The 27,951-nt window shown below is 27.0% G+C and overlaps 1 pseudogene across 1 annotated transcript in view; it reads left to right on the top strand.

The window, feature by feature from the left end:
• Positions 1-27,951, top strand: part of LOC147806882 (nonsense-mediated mRNA decay factor SMG8-like) — a 59,877-nt pseudogene that overhangs the window by 12,919 nt on the left and 19,007 nt on the right. The window contains exons 7-14 of the transcript XR_015435739.1: positions 24-163; positions 1,407-1,493; positions 1,576-1,732; positions 3,011-3,157; positions 7,653-7,854; positions 9,214-9,342; positions 11,065-11,211; positions 15,572-15,718. The product of XR_015435739.1 is annotated as a nonsense-mediated mRNA decay factor SMG8-like (transcript). The remainder of the gene's footprint in view (positions 1-23; positions 164-1,406; positions 1,494-1,575; positions 1,733-3,010; positions 3,158-7,652; positions 7,855-9,213; positions 9,343-11,064; positions 11,212-15,571; positions 15,719-27,951) is intronic.

The following is a 27,951-nucleotide window of genomic DNA, read 5'->3' on the forward strand; positions in this document are numbered from 1 at the left end:
GGAATTAATGTATATACTTTTAGCTGGCTCCTGTCCAGACTTGGTTTGAAGTAATTTGTAAGCTGACCAATGCTATGAATGGAGATCTGAAAGAGTGCAAAAGTCGACCCTTCTATCAAGCGATGAAAACTACTTTCGATACTGATGTGAAATTCTCTGAAGGGTAATATAATTCACTCTAATCATATCCTCCTTTGTTATTGAACCTCTAAGGGAGGATTTAATGGCAAATCTATTTATTATGAGTGAAAAGCATAAAAAACATCCATAGCTTGCTACCACATAACATTAAATGTTTAATGAATTAATAAAGAAAAAACAAACCCACGAACAACTCTGGTTTTTGGATTGTTAGTACAGTCGAAACTCATTAATGCGAAACCGCTTAATGTGAAATATCGTTTTACATGAAACACATGTTTGGTCCTGTGAGTCAGCAATCCATTATTGTTGTATTTAACAAGAAATTTTCAAGCTGATTATTGGTTAACATGAAAGGAAACTGGACACAACACAGATAATAAGCATGTGAATAAAATCATTCATTTTGAGAAATGCTATTTCTATTTTCTTCCTCCGTTAGAGGTAGCAGATGGGCAAATAAACAAAATAGTAAAAATAAAGTAGTTAAAATTTTTAAGATTGTTTTATTTGGTTCATAATAGTAATGTTTGCTTACATTACTGTAGTACATAACATGTATTAATAATACGTAAGAAATTATTTTAATAATGTGTCGTATAAAACAAAATATATTTTTACAGCTTTTTCACCGTTTGTTTCATTCGTCTGTCGCCTTTCATTTCAAGGATTTTTAATATCAGTCAGTCATCCTCTGTATCTAAACTATGTTGCAATTTGTACAAATGACATACTTAATACATTTTTATTAACAAAAACAGTCTTAAAATTCTTCTCTGAGTGCTTATTGCTGTCTTTTTTATTCTTTTCTCTTTCAATTAAAAAGAAGATTTATTTAAACGTTTTTAGAATGATAAAGTTGCTTTAAAGAATGAGAAGCGGCTATCAATGATTTTTTTTAAAAACCAATTATCACTTTTTATCAAGTGCTCCATCTACTATTACCAATAATTTCCAGAATGAAGCATTTAGACCTATCAAATACGCTCTGAAATTTTAGATAGAAAAAATTAAAACTAGACACAGAGAAAAATGCTGGAACTGGTCAATGATAGCTTGTGAGGCTGTGTCTTTCCAACTAAATTCAAAAAATTTCTGAATATGTTTTTACAGCTTTTTTACAGTTTGTTTTATTCGTCTGTCGCCTTTTTAATTTTGTTAAAAGTTTCATAATTTTGAAATCATTCAGTCTTTCACTAGACATCCTGTATTCGATTCCTTTTTTTTTTTTTAATGTTTTTTTCTTATCTTTTTTATCATTTCAGAAGGTGCAATAAAGTTTTGCCCTTAGCGTCTGCTGCATACCAAGAAAACCTACCCACTCATTACACTGAGGATTATCATGAAACTAGGGTTAAAAATGATTTTAATAATTCCAAAATTGCATAACTATAAATGGAATTTTTCTCTGATTCTATTTGTAATTTACTTTTAACTTGCTCACGCTTTACACGTATTTAACATCCACGCAAGGGGTCCGACCGCGCTGAAATTCGCTCAGCAGCTGATGGAAGACTGCGAAAGGCTCTGGAAAAACGGGCATGAAGTGTGCGAAGTTCTCAGCCTTACTGGAAATCATTGCATGAATCCAGTGAGTTTCTTTTTCATTTGTTGTTACTTCATTTTATTCAAAGTATCACTGCATTTTAGTATTGTGTATGTTAACGTTATGGAAATATGCACTTGACAAATGCATGGGTGATTTTATTCCAAGGGCACTCCCGAATTCTGGTTTTTAATATTATTCTTCCGGGTTTAAAAACTAGAAGTGAGGGTGACCCAGGGAAATCAACGATCGCTCTGTTTCTGGGGTAAATAATGATCACCTAAGTTTTATTTAAAAAAATTAAAAAACCGGAATTATTTTTAAATTTGATACATGGACAAGAATGCTTGTACACTTTACTAAAGTGTAACTACATTTACTTAATATTAGTTTTTTTTGTTTAATCTAACAAAATAAGTATCTTTTAAACTGCTTTCTGTATTTTCCATTTCAAAGACAGGTTTCAAAATGTGCACATTTCTGCAACACTTCTCTTAATAATAAATATTTTGAGTTACTTTCTTTGTCTTTGATATAAAAATAGTGTAGGCTTTTGTTTAATTGTTTCACATTTATTGTAAACATTATAATTGATTATAGGAAACTATATCAAATGTTGCCCCCTACAGATGGGGTAATTATTGATCACTGGGGTAATTCCTGATCATTGTCATTACTTTTTATAAATAGTATAAAAAACAGCTAATAAATAGTTAATTGTCTTTTCTTAAATAAGAGTTCATATTTTTAAATAAATCGTTTTATTAGCTGCTTAAATATACCTTTTTGGTTTATTTGTTTGATCTTGATGTCTTATTTGTTAATTACCATTGTATAATTATTTTTAAACAGCCCCTTTGCTATAAAAACTGGTGATCAGTAATTACCCCAAAAATGATCAAGAGAAGGGGTAATTCCTGATCACTAAAAATTTAAAATCTTTTTAATTCTAATTAGATTTTCAAACATAAGAAAGTAGCATAGGTATTTATATTCATCTTTTGTAAAAATTGGTGACCACTCCAGGTGCGATCTATGGGATATTTTAGGATATTTCAGCTATACTAAACTATTTCATTTATTTCAGCATTATTTGTTTTAAGTATGTTGAGCTGTTCCTTCTTTCTCTAATTTTTTCCAGCACTTAATTAAAACTAGTACAGTTATCCCAATATAGCTTACACAAGATCACAGTGATTGTTTGTTTCTCCTTATAATATGTACAGGGAATTTTTTTTACAGATTTGAGTGGCAACCCTGCTACTATAAAACTGAGATCATTTATTCTATCTTAATAATAATAATGGATTTACTCCTATTCAGATTCATAGAAGTGATCACGATGAGGAGGATGATGATGTTGAGGATAAGTCTCTTCCCGTGATGTCTCATTGCAGTCAAGTGAAAATAGTGTCAACATGTGAATGTGGAAGAAAGCAAGCCACCAGAGAGGACCCATTCGATATTAAGGTCAGTCTTTTAACTTAAGGACTAGAGAAAGCTTTTATTTAATTTAAAGGATCCTTAAAGTGATGCTTGAAAATACTAGGGATTAAAAATGTTTTCATAATTTTCTAGTCTAAAGAAAATTGAAATAATAACCTGATGTAAATAATAATGTGAAAAAACAATCTTTTGTCGATCTAAATAATCTGATAGAAATAATAATCTGAAAAAATAAACTCACTTTTATATTAATAAACATTCTTTTTGGCTTCATTCCCTAAATTACATTAACGTAATGTGAATTTATTAGAGTTTCCTTACTTTGCTTAATTCTTTACATATCTTTATAAATTCAGTATGATTAATAATAATCTTGTTAATGTTTTGTTGAATATGCTTTTATAAATAACTTTCATTTAAATCTAAAAAGTACACTCGATAATGTTTTAACATAATAGTTTAAAATTAATTATAATTTTGAATTATACATTTACATAATTAAATAAATTACTTATTAATTTAAAAATAAAATGAGCCACTTAATAATGAATATCTTTAAAATTGTGTATAAATTGTTTTTATGGTGGCTAATATAATCATGAAAAGAGTTCTTTGTTAGAAATTAGTTATTTTATCATGATCATGTAAAGTTTTAAGACATTATTGTGCATTTTATGAATGTATTTATGAAGAACTTTCAACAATAGTTAGAAGGAAATATTTTTTTTAGTACGCATATCTTAATTACAGGGTTGGAATTTCGATGCCATTCGATGTGTTTGTCTTGGTATGTCAAAACCTGTCAAAAAGTGTCAAAAATTCTCAAAATCTGATTTAAAAATTGTCAAAAACTTGGGACAAGTTTCATTTTATTAACATCGAGATCATTTTATTAGACATTAAATCATGAACAATACTTGCATTATAAACTATAATTATACTACAAACTAAACTGCCCGACAGCTCATAGAGGGCCAAGGCCTACTGTGCCCATCTCAGTTTTCTTGACCTTTGGGCTCTGAGGTGCAAGGACAGATGTTCTGGTTGGGTGGTCAGCCCAAAGAGGAGTCTCCAGTGTTTAGTTCCCAAGCATGCTTGGTACTCATTTTATCGACCCACTGAAGGGATGAAAGGCTGAGTCAACCTTGCCCGGCTCATGGATCGAACCAGGGACCTGAGGCACAACAGCGCGAAGCACTACCGCTCAGCCACTGGGCGAAACTATAATTATAATTTGTATTAATATATCACTTTTATAAAAAATATCGCCAAAACCATTAAATTATTAATTGGTTTTTCTAAAAGCATGGTACTTTTAATATATTATAAGTAATAACTGTAAGTTGTTATAATTATTATTAATCTAAATATTGATTTTAATTATTTTATGTCACAATTCAGGCAGATTTTTTAGATTAAGTAAAACTTAAGTGGTTGCCAATAATTGTCTGATCTCAACTAATAAAAAAATATTTTTTGATATGTAATGTTTGCTATTATTACTTATATGCAGGTTAGCAGTATATGTCTAATCATGGGAACGAGGTTTTGAGAAAAATTCAGGCAAAGAAAAATTTTCTGTTTAAAAAAATTCCTACAAAATTTTTTTATTGTTAAAAAATGTGTCAGTTTGAAAATTTTTTACCTTGTTAAAAAACGTAAAATGTCAAGTTGTGTATTTATTAGTTTGAATTCCTTAAGTTTAGGAGTAATTTAATTTAATAAATTATTACTATTTCAACATATTTTGATTTCTAACAATTTTTAACATATGCTCGTTTATTCAAGAATTGTGAAAAATAAAACAAATTTTTATTTTTATGTAAGCTTACTTTCCAAACATATTTTTTTTAAAAAAAATATTGTACTAAAGGAAAATGAATGAAAAATGCTAACATTTTCCGTGAAATTTCGATCCAAAAAAAGAAAAGAAAAAAATAACTGTGTTCTGAGGGATTAAGAATTCTTCTGCTTATAAGTACTTGATTATTTACTACAAATCCTAAATATAATATATTCCCTGATAAGAAAACTAATTATAATTTACAAAAAATATTAATTTTTTTAAATGATTTAATAATTTTTTCACTCAATCAATTCAATGGTTTAATTAAGTTAGCAGCAATATTTAGTACAGTTATTAGAATAAATTTCTTAATTACATGTTATTTTATTACGTTATAATTAGTAGGTCAACATTCTAGTCCATACAGCTGAGCATCAATGAAAGAACATTCTCAAATTTCGTTCTTATTCATTCAAAACTGAAAACTGAACTTAGTTCTGTAAGCTTCAAAATCACTTTTTTGTAATGGCTTGCTTTAGGAAAAAGAGGAATTAAAATGGAAGTAAATGAAAACTGATTTTACGTATTAAAAGAATAAGATGATTGTTAAGTGATATTTTATAAGATAATTTTTTGTGTATTTTTATTTTTAATAATTAAACAAATAAAGGGATTGGATAAATTGCAATTTGACATTTTTATTTATAATTGCATATTTATAATACTATAACAGGGATCTGTTTAGAAGAAATTTGGGTCCGTCCACAAAATGTTTTTTCCTTAAAATGGACCCTTCACAAAATAATTTATCTTTTAATCAGACCTTTCACAAATTTGTTTATCTTCATTATTGTTTTGTTAATCGAATAAACACTTCCGAGGGGGTTGGAGGCGAAAGAAAGATGGTTCGAGAGAAACAAGTTTCCCTAAGTTTAAATTCCAAATGTAGTATTCTAAGAAAATATTTGTACTTTTGCAAACATCGTGTGCGCATTCACAAAAAATTCATTGTACAAATTCACAAAAGCAGGACTCTTGTTAATGTTAAATCATAATTTTTTTTGTATATAAATCATTGATCAATTTATGTTTATTCATAAAATTAATTAATAGAATATTATGTAAATAAAAATTAATTTCTGGCAATTTTTTAAATAAAATATTATAAATTTAAGAATTGTTTAAATTTACTTAATGCATAACTCATTAAAAGTGATACATTACTAAGTTTTGTTATTTAAAATATGTCTATTGAAACTATTACAAATGTGAGTGATTTTGTTTCTATCATTCGTCCAAAATGAATATTCTGTGTTGAACAGTATAGGCTAAATACCAAATATTTGTATGTTGAATCTCTAATTTAGTAGAAGCAATTGTTGAGCAGAATCTTGTATCTCTTTACAATTGAATAACTTCTTGAAAAGGTTTTTATCAATTTTTGCAATAACAGGACTCTATTTGTACAAATTCACAAAAGCAGGACCCTGGTTAAAAGAATGTGACTTAACGCTTATTTTATATTCACAAATTATGAATATTTTTTTCACAATTTTGGAAAAACAGACCTTTCACAAAATGTCTGGATAGACCCCTGTATAATGTAATACACATTTATATTTTTATGTATATTGTAATACACATTTTTATTTATAATTATCTAATATTTTCTACTCTAAAATCTTAGTTTTTGACAGTAATTTTGAAAACAAAAAGAGTTTTATGTTAAAGTAATTCAAGAACATAATATTGATGGAGCACTTGTAATTTCACATGTATGTTAATTTAAAAATACTTCATATTTATTATAGCCAAATTTTTTTGTTTTCGGCAATTGTCAGAAACTTGAAACTTGCCACCCTAATTATAAAAATTTTTTAAAGTGCTTAAAAATATTTTTTGTTTGCTGGAAAAGTGCTTATTTTTTGTTGAGAAATTTGGCTATGCACACTGATTGAGAAAATATTATGAGTGATGGATTAGGAAGTGGGTTCGAGCATTTGAAGATGGTCATACAAATGTGCAAGATGACGAACAAGGTAGGCGACCTTCAGTCACTACTAACAATTTGGTGCAGAATGTTGACCAAACAGTGAACGAAAATAAGTGTGCTTTAGGACTAAGTCGTTATCTGATGACTTTCCTCAAGTTTGTCAAAGTGCTCTTTATGTATTAGCAACTGAAAGATTAAATTACCGAAAGCTGCACTCACGCTGGGTTCTGAAAATGTTGCTAAAGGTGAACAAAACCAAATGTATATGTCTCAACCTTCCTTGGGCTTTACCACGTATAAGGTGATGATTTTTTTAGCCTAATCATTACAGGCGGTGAAACCTGGGCGACCTACAGTACACCTGAATCAAAGCATCAATGAATTGAACAGCAGGATTCAACTTCATCCTAGAAAGTGAAGTTTAAGCAAACAATGTCAGCCCAGAAAATCATGTGTACCATGTTTTGGGACAGCAAAAGGGTGTTGCTTGTGTTTTCCTTTCCGTCTAACGCAAGTGCGTGTTAATTCCATAAAAAAGCCCACCTTGAAGACAAATTTCTCCCAATACTTCATCCAGGAGTTTGCTGGATTGGGTTCAAAATTACAAGGCTATGGAGTTTAACATTAGTAGTCATAAACCCCCCAAAAATGTGTCGGCTGTTCACCGACGGTTATAAAATATCAGTCTGATAGTAATGTGTTTGATGTTCAAATTCTTCATTTATTAATTGTCATTTTAGACAGCAAATTACGACTTCTACGTTCTACAGAGAAATCAGTGTTTAGACAGGGTAGAGTTTCCAATTTTTCAAGCCAGTTCAGATGTGGCTCGTTCGGCTCCATCTTCCTCCTCTCCACCCCCTGATAATGATGTTCCATCTGAGAAGTCAAGGGAAGTCGCAAACTCCAACATACCTGTTGCTAAATCTGAACTCTCTGAAGGTATGACTGTATTGCAATTGCCCATCACACTGTATATTTTATGTTATGGTGAATTATTTCATTATCTTTCATTTTAAAATAATCTAAAAAAAAATTTATAAGTATCTTTTTTTTTTAATCATCCTATGTTTTCTGCTTTTGTATTTGTGTTACACTTTTTGTTTTTCATTTCAAGAACTTTTTTTTTCAATGACTGAGAGTTTATAGTATAAAAATGAAATAAAGCAAATGTAAAATCAGATATGCAGAAAATCATTACCTCATTAGGCTTCTTGCCAATGAATAGCTCTCAGTTATCAAAGTTCCATGAAGACCTTTGCACTGAATAATGTGGTGACCATCCATAGGAGAAAGGCCACCAAGAAAGGAACCATGAAACTATTCATTTACTAAAATGTTTGCGAATGAAAATGAGTAAAGAGAAAAAACAAAAAAACAAACTTACTGAACTGAAGTAAAAGTTAAAATGTCTATATATATATATATATATATATATATATATATATATATATATATATATATATATATATATATATATATATATATATATATATATATATATATTTGTATTATATAGTGGTTGACAAAATCATTCTGAATTAAATTTATTAAATCAATAATAGATTGTTAAATTAAAATTTGTTTCCACTCAAACTATTTACACAAAATAATCCTGATAATTAAAAACAAGTAAGCTGCTATAAAATTTAAAGATGGAGAAATAATAAATTGAAATAAGAACTGAAGAAATGAAATAATAAATCACTACAAACATACTATAATTCTTACAGTTAGAGTCGTGATGGGTCAGGGGATAGAGTGTTTGTCTTTGAATGAAGTGAACCAGGTTCGAATCCCAGCGATGACTGATCGTTACAAATTCCGCATCCGGCTTGCAGAGGCCACAGTGCTGATGTAAAATATCATCATTGGTAGACAGATCTTGGGTTAGAGTCCCCTTGCCGTCAGGCTAGCTGTGGAAGGTTTTCATGATTTTTCCTCTCCATGTAACGCAAATGTGGGTTAGTTCCATATAAAAGTCTTCCAAGAAGGCAAATTTCTCCCAATACTTGGTCCAGCAGTTCCCTTGTCTTCTGGATTAGGATCAAAATTACAAGGCGATGGAGTTGAACATTAGTAGTCAAAAACCCAAAGAATTGAGTTGGCTGTTCAATGAAAGTTATAAAATGCAAAATAAAATCTTACAGCTGCTTACCATAAATAGATAAAATAAATCAGTTATATAAGAGTTCAGATGGGACTACTAAAAAAGCTTGCTACAACCAAGTGTTTGCTATTGACCGTAGTTAATAATGTGAAACATAATTTAGGTGATCACATTTTTGTCTTTTGAAACAGGAAACTCTGAGGAAAATTCTTTGACCAATGAGATGGAACAACTGACCACAGAAGATAAGTCTTCTCAGAGTCAAGAAGAAAGGGATGAAATCGTCATCAGCACCCAGGAAGAAAGCAGCATTAGCAAAGGTTGCTGTTTTCTTTGTTGTACACTTTATGAGTTAAAGCAGACGCCCAATGGTGGCAAATCTGAATTTTTTTTTTCTGTAGTTTTCCTCTTTGATTGGATAAAAATTTATTTTTAAGTGCATTTTTCAATTCCTACTATTTATTCCCGCTCTCCCTATATCTTGTTCAAATTTTCAATCGTTAACAAAACACTTTTTATTCACCCATTCAAGTACAAATACATTTTTTAAAACTTTTAGTGAGATGTTAATACAGTTTTTTAAAATATTAATTCATAAATTTAATTATTTAGCTTTATATGGGAGAAAAAATTCTTAATAAAATATTATTTAATAAAAATGTAACTAAAATAAAATGTTTCTTTGTTGACTAAAGTAGGAATTAAATCTTTTATATATTTCTTTTAGTGTAATATCAAGATAAACAAAACTCCAAAATGAGATACAAACTTCTTATTTCATTTAATTTTATTTGCTTTTGATCCATTCAAAACTGCTTATAATGTCTGCCAAATAAATTAGGAGAAATTAGTACATATCTGTGTCAGGGATGATAAAAAATTTCGAAACAATAATCCTTTTTTTATTATGGTATTTGGGTGATTAGGGTTCTATGGTATGTGAATTTTGAACTTTTGCGAAAATGAATGAAATTTATGACAAAGTTAATTACTTTGGTATTTATCTGGCACTTATTGTACTTATTCATTTATGAAATGAATACAGGGTGCATAGCGTTTTTAAAAAGTGCTTACTTTTGATTTATGTTTTTTAAAAGCTCTCTTTAAAGAAAAAAAATTTTCTTTGTCGTATCGTATTGAATACAAAATTACAGAAAAAATTTTCTTTGTCGTATCGTATTGAATACAAAATTACAAAAAAATTCATGATTTTCCCAATTTTCTCTGCAATATTTATCAGAAGCTAGTTATTTTATCATGATTATGTAAAGTCTGTGAAATTTTTTTTTTGAATTTTATTGATTTTATGTTTATAAATTAAGAACTTTAAACGACAGGAAAAAACTATATTTAGTACTGCTAATTAAATTATTATTATTTTTTCTGTACCTAATTATGATTATTATTATTTTTTTTGTGGAAAGTGATTAAAAATATTCTTCGAGTGCTTATTTTTTGTTGAAAATAAAATAAATTTTTTTATGAAATAAAAATGAAAATAAAGACATTTCCTCTCTAATCAAAATAATAGAATAAAACACATTTATGTTTAAAAACCATTTTTTTTTTCTAATTTTATTGATCATGCATGAGATTCTTCAAATTTTTGGAGATATTTTGAACTAAAAATAATAAAAGAAAAAGCTACTTTAAGTGACTATTTTTCTTAATATTTCTACATTGTTTTGTTGATTTACTTTATTATTATTTTATTTTCTTTAATCCTGATTTATGTATGTAAATCTTAACAGTTTTTAATTTTTTTAACTAATCTTAAGTTCATTGTGTTGTCAATGCACACATATAGCAAAAAATAATAAGTATGTAGTTAATTTAATTTTTTTCTTTCAGTAAAAAATAATTTCACACTCTTTTTCATTTATTTTTTCTTGATTTGACTTGATAGATACTCATAGACTTTTTTTTTATTTTCCCACTCTTATGCTAATATGATATTAATAATCTACAATATTTTAAGACAGTCAAAACTAAAATTTTTTTTGTGTAGTTTTCTATGAATGACTTTTTTTTTTAAACTTTAGATAAAGGAAATCTTATGAGACAGCCTTCCACTACAGAATATCTGCCTGGTATGTTGCATTCAGAAAGTAGACCAGGATTACTTCCAATGTTTTCCTCTTGGTCCCTAGTGTGTGTGGGACCCTCTAGTCTCTACTCCCATAACATTGGTGAGAGTTCTTACTGTCTCTGTATAGTTATGAAATTTGTCTTCATTTAATCATTTCAGGGCAACAAAAGAGAAGAAATATTCAGCTCTTAAAAATACAACCATAACTTTTAAGTTTTATTAGATCCGTATTTATTTTATCTTGACTTCTTTATTATTCATGCACATTTACGCTCCTTTTTATTATCTTAGGAACGATAACTTTTTCCTTCCGATCAAAAACAGGGTTGCTACTCCACAAGTAGAACAGGGAAATTAAAAATCACCTAAAATAACCGAGATAATGCATCGAATTCTGAGTTTTTCCCAGCAAACTGGAAAAATACAGGGAATTTTATTTCTTATTTTCGTCTTTGGGATATTCAAGGTGCAATTTTTTTTAAGGTGATATTTTTATTTAAGGATGATATTTCAGCCGTACTAAACTATTTCATTTACTATAGCATTATCTGTTTTAAGTATGTTATTTCTTAAAGCTTTTCCAGCAATTAAAACTAGCATAGCTAGACTAATATAGGTTTCTCAAGAGCACATCAATTGTGTGTTTCCTATCAATATATTGTGTATAATATGTACAGGGAATTATTTTTCAGATTTGAATGGCAACCCTGTAAAAGAAGAGTAAAACAGTAGTTTAAAACCATGTGTGGAAAAATTTGTTTTCTATTGTCGGTATTGTTTGCATTGTCAACATATGCATTGCGTTCTATTTGTTCAATAATGAAAGAATCTAGGTTCACCCTTAAAGTTTATTTATTTATATATTTATTATGACTATTTTGATTCTGTACTTATACTTATGCTGTTCAGTTAACCTATTTATTTTTCTGTTTCTGAGTTGTTTGTAAAGAAAATTTACAGTTGCAGTTTCTTGTAAAAAATCTGTAAAACTCTTAAAAAGGAAAGATAAAGTGAATCTTATGAATGGTATAGAAAGGAATTTAACCACAATGAAGAAATAAATAATATTTCCTCAACAGGCGGCATCAAATGATCTACAGATGCTTCTGGCAAAATTCTTACGTTTGCTTACATTTCCAGTTTTATTGTTAACACCTGAGTAGTTTGAATAGTTTTCTGCGGGATTTTAATTATTGATTGACAAATGAAAAAAATTTTAGTTTTGAAAGCTCTTAATTATCTTAGCACCTATTTTTGGAGTGTTTTTCTTGGAATTAATCAAAAATCAAACAAAATTTTTATCGCCTTGTTTGAAAGTAGGGTGCAGTTCAGACGTTCTTAAGGTGAAGTCATACTGTGGTAGAAAATTTTCATTGCAAAATCTCCTTCATCAGGGTTCCCACGGTACTTGAAAAACCTTGAAAGTCCTTGAATTTGGTTTAAAAAAATCAGGGCCCTGTAAAGTCCTTGAATTCTGCCATAGGGTACTTGAAAAGTACTTGATTTTTTAGGAATTAAAATACTACTAATTTTTCTTACAAAAAAAGTAGTAAAAAATAATAAATAAATTCAAAGGAAAATTATAGAAATTAAGATAGATGCAATTTTTAATACTTGAAGTGAAAAGGAGTTTTAAAGAAGATGCAAAATTTTTCTCTCCTAGATTTTTCAAACCAGATTATTGTTTATCTCTCTGATGTTTTGAAAGCTGAAATTTCTAGCAAAATTTAGGTTTTGTAGTCATTAGTTTGTGAATGATATAAAGTGTTTAATTGATTTGAAAATATGTTTAATGTGTTGACTTCATTATTACGACAGGTTAATATTGTTATCCTATTTGTTCTTTTAATTTATGTACGAAAGATGATTAATTTTATATCATTTATTCAGGGTATCCGCGCACCTGAAAAGTCTTGAAAAATCATGGAAAGTCATAAATTTCAGTATTGAACTAAATTTGTCATGAAATTTCATGATTTTTACTATGTTTTTGAAAAAGTCATGGATTTAGGTCTCCGAAAAATGAAATTTTTAAAATGGAATACCCCCCAATTTTATCCTGTTCTAAATATCTGAATTCCTGACAAAATCACCTCAGTCATATTTTATTAGAATATAAAATGATTTTATCATGTTCTTTAAAAATTATGGTGCTCTTTCAAAAAATGAAAGGAAAGACATCTTTCTAGAGCGAATCTTTTAAACTCTTTTCTGTGATTTAAGAATTTTTGTTATTAATTTTATCAATTTAAAATTCTAGTTGAAGCAAACCAGTCAGTGACGAATTTTTTTTTACTCCGAAATGAGAACAGAAAAATCAGGAGTATTTCTTTCCTTTCTGATGAACAAGAAAAGTATCTTTAGAATATAATTCTGCAGGAAAAAAAATTATTTGCTTTTGTATTTTTTCTGCTATTTTATTGTTACAACTCTTTCTTTACTCTGTTTTTTAAATTTAAAATCTATAAATATGAAGATGCAGAGTATAAGTTTTGATTATACCTATCATTTCGAATAATGTTGGTATAATGCTTTAAAATTGTTGCATTTTTGTTGGAGACGATAGTAACTTCCTTAAGTCATGAAAAATTCTTGGAATTAATCATGGAAAATCATGAATTTGAAAATCTAAAATGTAGCAGATACCCTGTTTATAATAAAATTTTTATATTTAGGTTTTACTGCTAATGGATAAAATTTGATTCTACAGGTTTCATTGATTATGAACAAGCATCGTGATTCACATTAAACTAATTCTTGGATCAGAATTCATAGAAAAGGTTCTACGAATTGTGGTTTAACTGAAAGTGATTAAGGAATCACATATTAGTCATCAGAATTCATATTAATGTATTTTATAAATCACGCATCATGATTCCCATTAAGTGATTTATCAATTGCATATCATGATTTCAATCAAAGTTATTTCTGAAATATATAACGTGATGCATATTTAAGTAATTTCAGAATCATGCCTCACAATTATCATTCTAGTAGTTTACAAATCACATTGCGATTCATAAAAGAGAAATTTACGAATTACTGGCCACAATTCTCATCAAAATGATTTAAGGATTACACATAGCTGTTCTATATTAAGAACCTTTCGAATCACAAATTGCAATTTACATCATAATGATCACTATTCACATGAAAACTATTAGCTAATCATGCAGAATTCACATTAAAGTGATTTATGTATGTCACATTTTGATTTATGTCTTGTTAGTTCATGCGTTTTCTATAATTTGCTTTTCATATTATTCCGATTTAAAAAAACATTTGCCACAATTCCATTTTAATGTACAAATCACACACTGTGCTACGTGATTTACGCAATCTTCGAGACTTCACCTTTCTTATAATTTTGATTCACATATAGTATATCTAGATTCGTATAAATGCGATTTAAAAATTACGCTTAGTGACAATTAGGTATATTCACTAAATTTTAAAATTCATGCTAATGTAATATGCATTATACATTCAGTTTCATTAATTCTAATTCACTTCATTAAATTTTTCATAACGTTTTGCTGATGCTAGTTTTAAATGTTGGCTAGTATCCTATGTCAATTGGAGTTTTTTTGTTTTTGTTTGTTAATTGAAATTTTTTAAAGTGATTTGAAACAGCTCTCTGACTATCAACCATTTGTATTATTAGCTGATAAATTTAATAAATATTTTTTTTTGTTGTCAAATAAGCATTGTGATTTAAAAATATACAATTTCTAGGCAGGGTAAAATCTGGTTGACATTTACTTTAGCATATAACAATGCCGAATAGGTCCTTGAAAAATTTGATTTTAGGTCCTTGAAAGTCATTGAAAAGTCCTTGAATTTTTTATTAAAAATTGAGTGGGAACCCTGTTCATTACTAATTTAAAAGTAAGAAAAAGTAAGTTCATGCAGACCTACTTACTGTAAGTCATGAAGTTTCTGTTGCTGAAAAAAATACTTTGAAATATTGAAATGGAAACAAATTATTGGAAGAGAATTTCTCAGTTACGTGATCCTAAGTTGTTATCTCATAATTTATTTTCATTTGTATATTTTAAAATTTTCTTTTCAGTATTTGAAATTCATGGCTTACTCTAGGTTTCTTTGAACTTTATTTTTCTACACTTTAAATTAGAATTAAAGGAGAAAGAGAATTTGCTATAAAAATTTTCTTATGACGTCTTAAGGGCGTTAAAATAAAATTGCGTCTAGGGACCAGCAAACAGGACTCATGCAGTGGTCATTATAATGAAAGAATCATACTAATTGAGTCATGCTAAATGTTGGCTGAATTTTATGTAAAAGCTTAGTAATTCTATAAGTAATTGATTTATTTACATATTAAGATTAAGTTTTTGTTTTCTTTTCTTAAATAGTATAATGACTATTGGATTTTTATATTGTAAAATGTTGTTTTAATAAATATTCTAATCTGCTTGTTGCTATTAAATCTGTAACAGGTTAGCAAGATCAGCCTGGATTCATACCTGGAACAAATTACTTACTTCCTTGAGATGTGGCTGTAAAATTGGAACAAAAAGAACGCTGGCCTGCATTGTGGGAAGGGAAGAGATCGTATGGTCTGAAATCTAAAAAGACTGCTAGAGGTGATTTTTTTTTAAATGCATTTATTTTTTAGAGGTTATAGATAACATAAAAATGCTGCTTATAGAATTATGTTCTTTCTTATTATTCATCTATTTTATTTCATCAATATTCAGCTCTGTTTACTACTATGAACATCTATCAACTAATCGAAATTTAGAATTTCTTAAAAACCTTCAATTATTGTTATTATTTAGAAAAAAAGTATAACTGTTGTGACTAGGGTTGGTGAAATGAATGATTTTTAAAAAAAGATAAATTAATTAAAAATTGAAATAAGTTTTTTTTTAAAATTTAAATCAGATTTTTTTCATTTTTTAATCTAAACTATGATAAAATGTATTAATAATACTTAATTTTATTCAAAAACAAATATGTAGCTAAAATACTTTATTTTTCCAAACTAAAATAGTTAAGATTATTATTTAATTACAACAATATCTAATTACTGAATATAATCAAAATAATTTTTATTAAAGCTCAACAATCTCATGAATTGCAATAAAATTTCATTTTTTATGTACACAAACGACATATTCTTAAAATTTTAAAATACTTGAATTTATATAAATTTAAAACTCAATATTATTATTTAATTGCAACTATATAATCACTCAGTAAAATCAAAATTTTATTCAAGTTCAACAACCTCATGAATTTCAATAAAATTTTATTTTTTTATAAACACAAACTACATATTTATAAGGTTTTAAAAATACTTGAATTTAAATAAATTTAAAACTAAATGGATATAATTGAAACATGTTCATTAAACAGTGAATTGTTTTAAAAGTTTTATACTACTTTATCCACATTTAAATTTTTTTTTTTTTTTTTTTTTGAATATCAAATAATAATTTACAAACATCGCTGCCCTTTAATTATTTCTCTTGAATTAACCTTCTTGATAGACTTTTAAAAAAATTACATTCTTAAGAATATACTTATCAATTATAAGTACCTTAATTTCATGTGTTAAAAGAATCAACTGATTTAAATGAATGAATCTTTTTTAAAGCATCAGTTATTTTACTTTTTGGCAATGCAGTAAATTCCATTTAAGAAATATCTTTTACACACCTCACTGTAATATCCTTAATTAAAATGCCGAGATCTTCCAAAAATATCTAACTTGATCTTTCAAGTTTTTAAAATGTTCATAGTTTCTGTGTCCCGTTGAAAAACTATTATCTTCTGTAGTAAAATGGTCAATAATGGTGCAACATACAATACAAACATTTTCTACAATGCATACATTTTTGTACAATATATACACATATCAGACTACTTTTAAAAAGGATAAACAACAAATTAAAAAGAGACATATATTATTGCAGGCAGAATAAAATGTATCTTTATTATATATTTAATTAAATTTAATTTAATTTTGCAGTTTAATGTTTTTTAACTGTTTGTTGTTGCTAACTTTTTAGTTTGATGTATTACAGATACAATAAAATATACTGTTTTTAATTTCAATTTTGTTTAGAACAGAAAGTTTTTACAGTTTCAATAAAATTTTATTAATGGAGCAATGAACAACTCATAATAGTTTGACATCAATATTTTAGAAGATTTAAATGGTACTGTTGTATAAAAAAAAAACAAGTTTCCATTAGTTAACCTCTTCTAATGCCAATATTTAATTAAAATTTATAATTTAGTTGAAAATTTCTTTAATTAAATAATTTTAAAGTAGGGTTTAAATAATTTCAAAATAAAAATTAAGTGAATATGCAACTCAGCATTTGTGTTTAAGAACAATTTTGTGGATAAGGCATCTACTCCTTAATTAAAAATTATACAATATGATTATTGTACTGTTGATTGGAATTGTTCTTTTTTAAAATCATATGAAAAAGAAAAATCGACATTAGTGAAACTATTAAACTCCACCCTAATGATTTGTTACTGCATTTATTAAAAATTTTAAATTAGCTCATAAGCTCCTAAATTCACAAAATAAATAAATAAATGAGAAAGCGAAATTGTTATTTAAGTTTTTTTTTCCTCATAAAATGATGGAATTCTCAAAAAGTTAAAAAAAAAATCCTATGGGAAAGGCCATGAACCATGTATATAGTTAGTGGATGGTCTCTAACCTAAATTTGGACAATTTAATTTTGCAGTTTTTGCTAGCATCATTACTTAAAATAAAAAGATGTATCAAAAATCCAAATCTTTTGATTCTTCAAATCTATTATTTTAAAATCTTCATTTGTTTTCATGTTTTGAAGAATCAAGAGTATCAGAACAAAAAGTTATACATCTTAAAAAATTTAACAAATAATAAATAATTAAAACAATTTAGAATATCATTTGAAAGCCAAAACATTTCTTTTAATTTTTCATCCATATTGTATTTCTCATTTTAGATTAGTTCAGTTCAAACTGTGAAATTGCTTAAGGACTGAAAAGCAGAAATAGTTTCTGTTATGTTTAAATATTTTAATACGAAGAAATAAAGAGATATTACATTTATATTTTGCATTTGAATGAAGATGCATTTTATTTCGTATCTATGAATCGTATTTTTGTTGTTAATATTTTATTTGTTAAACATTTTGTTTATTACAAAAGAAAGATTAAGTTAAATAGTAAACATCTAATTATTTATTAAATGTGAATGCATATTGTAGAGATATAGAAATATATAAGAAAGGATATTCATACATAATTATCAATTAAATTTAAATAATTCCTTTGTGTTCATTAAAATCTTAAGTACTTTGAATACTTAAAAAACAACTGTTTAAATTTATTATCTTTTTTCATTCATTTTAAAAGCAAAATGTATAGTAAAAAAAAAAATTCATAATTTTTTGTGCCATGTGCAACAAAACAATATGTGCTTTTCATTTCATAAATGCTTCTAAAAATACCATTCTTTAACTTAAAAGCAAGTTATGTGTTTATTTAATTCATAACTAATCACATAACTTATTATTCATGAATCATTTTAGTAATTGTATCATTATGCAATCATTTACAAGGCATAAAAATGACTGAAATAGTTAATCTCCTAACTGTTTCTTCCTTTGATAATAATCAATCAATCCTTATTCTGTATATCTAATATTTATATTTAATATGAATGTAGAATATTCTTGAAAAAACTAACTTATCTTCGGTGAGGTCTTTTCGTGAAACCCACTTATCCCCTGACAAAATTGGGGGTTTTTTCTCGAAAAAACCCATGTGAGCTGGGTTTTTTTTTTTCAAAAACCTGCTTTAAACTGTTCTAAATTTAATTTAGCATTCACTAAAACATTAAAGTTTTTTAAATCTTATCAAAATTTCTATTTCTTGAACATTGTTACTTAAAAACAGAGCAACATCTTTATACTTTCGAGAATGCAAAAATCAGGTGTATTTTAGTAAGAACTTCATTATTATGCAACAACAAAATGAAGTAAAATGTGCACACTGAACAAATGACTAAATTATTGTGTAAAGAGCAGTTGCATACACTGTATCAAAAATATATACTCATAGGCAATGATCTCAGATTATTTGCCTTTTAACTATTTATTTAGGGTCTTGAACTTAGGTAAAAAACTTCTTGATCTTCAGTGTGTATATATTTTTCTGATGGTGTTGCACAACATTTTTGAAATGAAAGAAAAAAATCAAATAAAAAAAGTACTAGCCTGTCACACATCAAAAGAAAAAATTTTTCTCTGTAACAAAGTTCACTGCTGCATTGTAAACTTCTTACGTAAAAATCAGAATATGAGCATTATTTATTTCTTACTTAAATCGCAAACATGGTTAAGAAACTAACTTTTTGCTTAATAAATCTTTATATAATCATATATTTTGAAGAAAAAAAAAAGTGCACAAAAAGTATTGGTTTTACTCAAAAATTTATTAATACAATTCTCTCTTACTTATCAAATATGTTCATAAAATCATTAACTATTTATTCTTAATTATTAGTCATACTTTTTGTAATCTTTTATTGGTTTCCATTTTGTAAAAGCTAATTTATGATATAAAATCAGAGAGTGTTATGTCAGTAACACCAAATGTTAAGCTAGTAGGAAATTTATATGTGCTTTTTCTTAATTATTGAGAGTCACAATCTTTAGAACTTGAATCTCTTCAAAAATGTTATTATATTATCTCTTGAATATATATGAAAAACTTTTGATATTTGTGTCTGTTACGTCCATAACAAACAGTTTTTATTTTTTTAAAACATTCGCGGAAGTTAAAAAGTTTCTGCACAAGTGCATAAGACCTCAAGAGATATCCTTACAACAAATATTTAAAGTATTTTAGGATTTTTAATTAAGTTATATGCATTTCAAGTCTACAAATATAACATCAGTATTAGTGGAATTACCCTGTTTTATATGGAATTTTAATTACTTAATATAAAAAGTTAAATATTGCCTTAATTTTACATTAAAATTTTTATTGTTTCAAACAAATAAGAAAAAAATTAAGAAAGATTTATATAGATATATAGATGAACCTAATAATATGATATATAGGTATACAGTAAACAAATGACAGTAATTAAATAATTCTAAAATATGATATTTTTATAATACACACAAGCAGGGGCAAAATCACTCAATACTCTTCAATATTCAGTTCTTTTATTTATTATTATGTTAGCAAATTTGAAGAACAAAAAATTATATTTTTGAATTGCTTATTGAAAAGTAATATTCTTTTCGATCATATTCTATTTAGAAAAGTTTATCGAATAAAAGTAATATGATTAAGTAATAGTTAAATGAAATACTCCACAGGCGTGCCAACTCTCCCGCATTTTGCGGGAGTCTCCCGAATTTTGAGTTATTCTCCCGCCCTCCGGAATTGATTAAAAAAACTCCCGAATTTTACTGCAATCGACGGCCAAACTCAAAATTACCTAATTTTTCCGCGATTGCGGAAGTTTTGTTTTTCTTTCAGGGTGAATTCCATCCCCTCTTATCGAACTACCATCTGCCTGAGGCGTAGCTGCACGTGCTTTATTTTTCCCTCCTCTTCAACGTTACCCCTCTTTAACACTCCTACTTCACCCGCCCCCTTACACTGGGATTCGTAGGAATCTTCGTGGGGAGTTGAATGCTATGACGTCACATGATGATATCGAGTGACGTCCGTACAGGAGTGGGGAAACTCGTACTCTCGATTGTTATAATTGATATTGTATCTTTCTGTTTTCATAGTTTTCAATTCGTATTTTACCACGGTTGGCAACAAACTTGTAAACTAGCAACGTGATATCCATTATTCGTTTAGTCTTCAAAAAAAAAATTTTTTTTAAGGATGTCTGAGTAGAAACGGAAGTATGCAACCAATTTCAAAAAATCATGTACCAATGACTTTAGCAAGACTTAATTGCGAAGAGCTAAATCTGCAACTCTTTTTTTATGCATACAGTAGAGAACCATTTATGCGGTATGCAGATAAAGTTTCGCTCGTTTCTCCCGCCATTTTGAACTAAAACGATATGGAAAAAAAAAGTGGAAATTGGACTCATCCTTGAAGGTGAGTAGAGGAAAATGTGACAAAGGGGAGAATTTTTTCCCCCGTTTACCCAGAGAAACGTCATTTCTTCTGCGTCCTTGAAGATTTTAGATCTTTATTTTCTCCTTTAGGCCGTCAATCGAACTCAGAGGAGTGGCATGCTGATTTCGTGTTCTGTTTGATTTACGAGGGAGTGGGAAAAATGAATTGCACATGCATATCAGCAAACAGAAGATGAAAGAGAAAAATATATTTATCTATTTGACATTGATTAATAAAAAATAAAGAAAATTTTCTTTTGAATAAATTCTGATTCTTTGGAAGTGCGGTACCATTCGCAAGTTTTTCTTGATGTGGAATCGCACCTGCTTTAATTAAAAGTAGTGTTTTTATAAAAAAATAAAAATAAAAGGAAAATTGTTTATTAATTTAAACATACAATTAATTTATGAAGTAGATTGCAGTTTTGTTTTTCTGATTCCACTACGTTTGATTTTTTTTTTTTTTTTTTTTCCTTTTCCTGATAAATTTCGCACTCAATAAATTATTTTTATTCCTAAATTTTATCATTAGGTTTTTTTTATTTTTTATAAATTCCATTGATCTTGCCTTGTTCCAGGTTTTAATATTTATGCTAGTGCCGTTTTTTAACTATCGTTTCGGTTCGATAATTTTCAAGTGTTGTTTTTATTTAGATTAATAAGTTTTCCTTTTAAGCTTGTTTTTCTTGTCTAAACTTGCAAATTTTTTTATTCTTTTAAATGTTATTTTTCTACAATTTTTTTCCTTTTTCGATTTAGGAGTGCTCTTCTTTTTTCTCTTAATTTAAAATGCGTTTACACTTTTTCCTTGTAATTTGGGCTCGATAAAACATCGATTAACGACCACTTTTTGGTCGATCCAGAAAACCGGGAAATTAAGACATCCGGGATGGCGATGGTCCCGCGCATCCCGGATAATTGATTCTCTAGTGTACAAACATTAGTATTATTATACATTAGTATTGAATTGGTTTTTTAAAATAAAATAGTTCTTCAATTTGTTTATTTTTTAAAAGTTTTTGTTCATTTTTATTACAGTGTCAAGGGTTTTTGAATAATGTTTTATTAAGGAAATTGTATTTATTTTTTAAATAAAGAGTATCTACCTAATATAATTTTGTTTCTAAATCTGTGTTTAATTATTTTATTTCTATTTAATATTTTTCCACAATTTGTGCTCCATTAGTGTGTAAAATTTCTTGCATTCTATTATTTAATAAATTTTTTACTTAAAATTCCTTAGAAGTGTCAAATATTGTATACCGTGCGCTTTTTTTTATCCCTCCTGAAATCTCCTGAATTCTTGTTAAGGAAACTCCTGAATGTTAATTTTGCTAGGTTGGCACGTCTGACTTCAAGATACTTTTGGATGGTTTAGTTAGTTTCAATTAAGGACTTAAAATATTATTTCACATTTTATTTTTGTTTTAAATGGTTTTAACAACAAAAAAAACTTTTCTTTTCAAAAGCTTATGAGACCGGAACAATGTATCACAACGGAAGAAATTAAGCAAAACCATTTTTAAAACCTTTTTTTCTTCTTTTAAATGAAAAGCTATTTCATCAAATTTGTTCAATATTTTCTTCCTGTATTGAATTGATCAGCATATTGAAAAAGCAATTTGTCGTAACTGAAAAAAAAAAAAATATTCCAACTCAGGATCTCAACTAAGTATGGCTGTTAAGAGGACGCAATACCTACCCTCTCAATGCCAGCAGCTAATGCTTTTTCTATGGGAGCTTCATTTACTAATAACCTTTTTGCATTTTGATATTTTGAAAAAATTCTTTCAGCATTTGAAACTTCATAGTTTATTCTAAGATTTTGTGAAATCACTTTTTGTTTTACTATAAATTTAAAATTATTAATGGAGGTGAAAGATCGGTAATAGAGTTATCTTCTGGAAATATGTTTTTTATCAAAATTCATTCAGTAAATCTTTATTTTTGAGTTCACGTAATCGAACTATACATTTCAAGCTTCCGAAAGAAAAAATTCGCAATTATTTTCTTCAATTATGAAATGTGTTATTATAAAAGAAAGATGAAAAATTTGCGAAAAGAGCCTAAACCACGCCTTCCATCTGTCCTCCCTTCATTTACCAATACGGGTATAAGTTCTAGTAGGGGGGATCTTTTGGGGGTTAGGAGAAAAGCCTCTTCACTTTCCTTGAATAGTTGAGGGGTTAAATAGCCTGGGGTCTTCTATTGTGATTGAAAATAGTTTTTATTTCATTCGCTTTCTTTAAAATGAGTTAGAATGGAAGACTTTCTTTCGAATTTTCTTATGTTTCTTCTTATTATTTCTTCTTAATTTTGGCAATAACAACTTATCAAAACATTTTAGGATAAATATATTTAATTAGTTAATAATAATAATACATATATATATATACCAACTAAGCAACTACGAAAAAATTTCGTAATTACCCCCATAGACAGAGCAAACAATAATTATGCAATCTTCTGTTAGAAATTCTATGTAGAACTTTTAAATACGGAGTTAGTTAAAAAATAGTAAAAATTTTAAAATTCGTAATTTAAATAATAATATTATCATTAAAACTTTTTTTAGCTTTGTATAAGAGGTTAAAAATTTAAAATTAGCAATATACAATTTTCTTACTTAAATATCAGTCCTAAATTTTGTAAAATTACTATTAATTTCAGAACAGTCACAAGTGGGTCTAATACTTGCCTAATTAAACTTGGCAACTTTTTCTTTAACTACTTAAATAAAATTATGAACAATATTGTTAGAGAAAGTTTTTCTTGGATTATCACTAATAATCCACCAATTTTGGAATTTATTAAACATAATAAATTTAATTCTATTGCCATTTATGATTTCCAAGATCTTTTCAATAGCATTCCCCTTTCTAAACTAAGAGATGTCCTTTTGAATTATTACTATAATTTGAAAAAAATCTTTAATTGCGATTTTGATTATTGGGAAATTCCAATTAATTTTAGTCTATTTAATAATTATCTTTAAAATGGAAAAGATATTTTTTTTCTAATTGAAACAATATTGGAAGTATCTAATTTTTCATCTCTCTTAGCTAATTTATTTTTGCACTAAAAAAAATTGTACTCTTAATATCGAACTTGTTTTTATATTTATTGATGATTTAATTATCTTCAATTTTCATGAATATACTTTTTTATTAAATACTATTTGTCTCTAGGAATTAACCTTGCTTTGTAATCATGATAATTTAAATTTTTTTGGATCTGGGTATTATAAAAGAAGAAAATATCTGCTTTGTTGGTCTATTGGATAATAGAAATTATTTTTATTTTAAGACAAATAAACTAATTACTTGGAATTCTAATGTTCTTAAAAACATCTATTTAAATACCACTTTTAATCAAATGAATAGAATTAAAAAATTATGTAGTAATGTTTAGTTATCCAAGAAACAAATAGACTAAATTTGATAAAAAAAATTTAAAAAAAACAATGGTTACCCAAATAAAGTAATTAAATTCTATATAAAAAAAATAAGTTAATTGCATGTTACTGTTAATAAATTTACTAGAAAACTCCTTTGTTAATTTATACAATTTTTACTGTATGCAAATCCATTTCGGGCAAATCAGAATTGCTTAGTATCATGAGTTTTCTCAGTAAAATTTTACTTTCACAGTGTGAACGATTCGTATTATAATTTTCCTTCTAGCAAATACTCTTTATTTCTCAACAACGCATGTTGTTGCTCAGCATTTATTTTATTTTATAAAGTATTGATAGATATAAACATGAATATTATATTTCTTAATTTTTATTGGCTGTGCATCATAATGCCTATCTGCTTTACATATTCTTGCCTGACTTTATATTTTAGTTCTATATTTTAGTATTATTTTCTTTTATTTTGACTTTTTGTCAGCATTATTCACAATTATTGAATCAAAATTATTATTCTCTAAAATAAGTAGTTATACCAATTAGATAGATTTGCAATTAAAAGTCGTTACTTTATATGCATTCAAATAATCATTGCTAAAACTACATTTTAAATAAATGAATTTTTAATTTATGTCACCATTTGATTTATTTTAATCCATTAACACATACAATAAATTTAATAACATACAACGTATTCTAAATAATTTAATCATTAGACAATGGGGATTGGGGAGTATGTTGGTGATATTAGCAAGTTGTATTAAAATTTTAAGAAAAAAATATATAATACAAATTTTTAGTATTTTATTACAAAATAGGTTTTATCTTTGAAAAAAACCGCCAATCTTTTGTTGAGAAACTCTTTTTTAAATCTCGTGGGAAAATTCGATGACTATTTAAAAATGACAGGAAAATGTTAAGAATATAAATGCCCATAATTAATTACCATTGCATTACTTACTATGCCGATTTTACCTTTAATTACCTTTTTGATATTACATTCCTTTTTTCCATCTGTGATAAAATAAGAGTTTTGCTCTTGTTTTTAGCCCTTATTTTGTCACCATATGTAAACATAATAAAATATTCCAATTGTAAATTTCTTGTGACTCAAGTTATACTGCTTTGAATGCACATACACATGTAAACTATTTATATTTTCTCTATTTTGTATTTTTGTTATTTATATTTTTTATTTCTCTCCTTTTTATGTTTTTATCTTGATTATACAGAATTAAAAGATCAGGATCGTTATTAAAAAAAAATATGATTTAAATTAGAGAATTTTTTTAATTGCATGCTTTGCCCACAAAAATGGAATTTTTTGTATTATTACACAGTCATTTTCTCTATTTTTGATTTATTATTTATTTTTGTCTGTGCGAAGCTCTGACATATGTCTACAAACTTACCTGCGTTATAAATAAGTTTATATTTCATTACGTAAATAAGAAATACATCAAAAAAGTAGTTCGAGAACATTTTTTTCACTAAATTTAGACCCCAAAAATGACCTCTTAGCTTTTATATGTATCTAAACAGGTGTGTTTTCGTCGATACACAATTAAAATGAAAGTAGAGAATTCAAGATGTGATCAAAACAAAATTTTAAAACTGTAGACAGAGTACAATAACAAAATAAATAAATAATAAAAAAAAGTTAATTCGCTGGTTATCAAACTACACGCTAACAGATGAAACATCTGTTAGCGTGTAGTATCTGAATTCCATTTTTCTAAAGCTGAAGTAATATGGAACTTGTGGTGCAAATTCACTTTAAAAAAGGAGAGTAAATAAATAAAAATAAATAATACTAAAATACAAAAATAAATAATACTCAAACAGAAAATTTAATAATTCAAATAGAGATTGAAATGTATGAAACAGAAAGCAAATATAAAATTATTGAAACGGAAAAAAATATAAAAGTATTTTTGTGTAAAAATATTTTTTATTTATTTTCTTTTTCCTTTGCTTTAACACACACACATATTGAAATGTACGTTTGTGTCTTAAACTATTAAAAATGAAAGGAGAAAAATTCTCAGACAAATACAAAACATAAACTTCAGCAAAATTACAAAGCAATAGAAATAAATTATAAAATTTATTGAGAAATTATCATCCTTATTTACAGAAAATTAAAACTTCCCGAATGGTGAATGGAAGATTGAAAAAGATACATTAAAACAAAAATTTTCTTTGATGCAACCTAAAAAGCGTTTGATTTTTCTTTTATCATATTTTATAATATAATTATTATTTTTTTATATTATTTTTTTATTATTAGCTTTTTATTATATTAGTATAAGTTTTAATCATTTTTTAATTCTCTATTATGACTTAATAAATTGCCTACGTTTTTAGAAATTGTATTTTTCTCAGAATTCTTATAATTATAATTCTTCATATATTTACAGCTCAATATACTTAGCAGTTCTAGCGCCGATTATTAAAACTAAGTTACTTTAATTAATTATATTAATTCCACACACATAAATAAAAATTTATATTCTTCTTGGTGTTCGAATTTGAAACGAATTAATTGTAAGATATAAGTTAATCCCCCTAGCATCTATTAAATATTTACATGCAAATAAATGGTTAGAATGTTTATTCTGGATATTTCACAATGAAACTAAGAAGTTTAAAAATAAAAGACCGCAAACCCAGAATCACTTCTCAAAACTAATGCTTATATTGTTCAGTTTTGCTTAGGGAAGGATGGGATAGTTTAACTGACCATCTATCATATATCACTGTCACTGTACCATTTCACTTCTCCCTCAAAGAGACGCCCCCAAAGTGTGAGACTTACAACTGATTTTGCCAATTCGGGTTTTTTTTTATCTGGGTATGGCGTCCTCCTAAGACTTTTAATTTAGTACATTGATAACCAAAAATTCTGGTAAATACTTAATATTGAATAATGGATTTTATACTTATGTGGTTTCAAGTTTATCTATTGATGCAAAAATTGAAATGAAAAAAAAATTTCGGATGAATTTAAAGAATGTTTAAGAATTTTTTAAATTACTAAGCTTTTGTTTTCAGCAGAGGATAAGAATTTGAAAAAAGTTACTCATTGGTTTTATTTTTATTGCAATTCATATTCATACTTAAAGCACTTATTTTGGGGAAAAAAATTTAATTATGTTTTAATGAAAATTATTTCACAGGTATTTATTTGCACAAGGAAAGCAAGTTAGGAAAAAATGGAAAATAAGATATTTTTTGCTGGTTCAGGTAGGTGTTTTTATTGTTTATTAAAATGTCTTAAGGTGCACACTGATCC

Source organism: Parasteatoda tepidariorum, chromosome 7, assembly GCF_982258835.1.
Source record: "Parasteatoda tepidariorum strain Cologne lab strain chromosome 7, Ptep-v5.0, whole genome shotgun sequence".
NCBI classification, from domain to species: domain Eukaryota; kingdom Metazoa; phylum Arthropoda; class Arachnida; order Araneae; family Theridiidae; genus Parasteatoda; species Parasteatoda tepidariorum.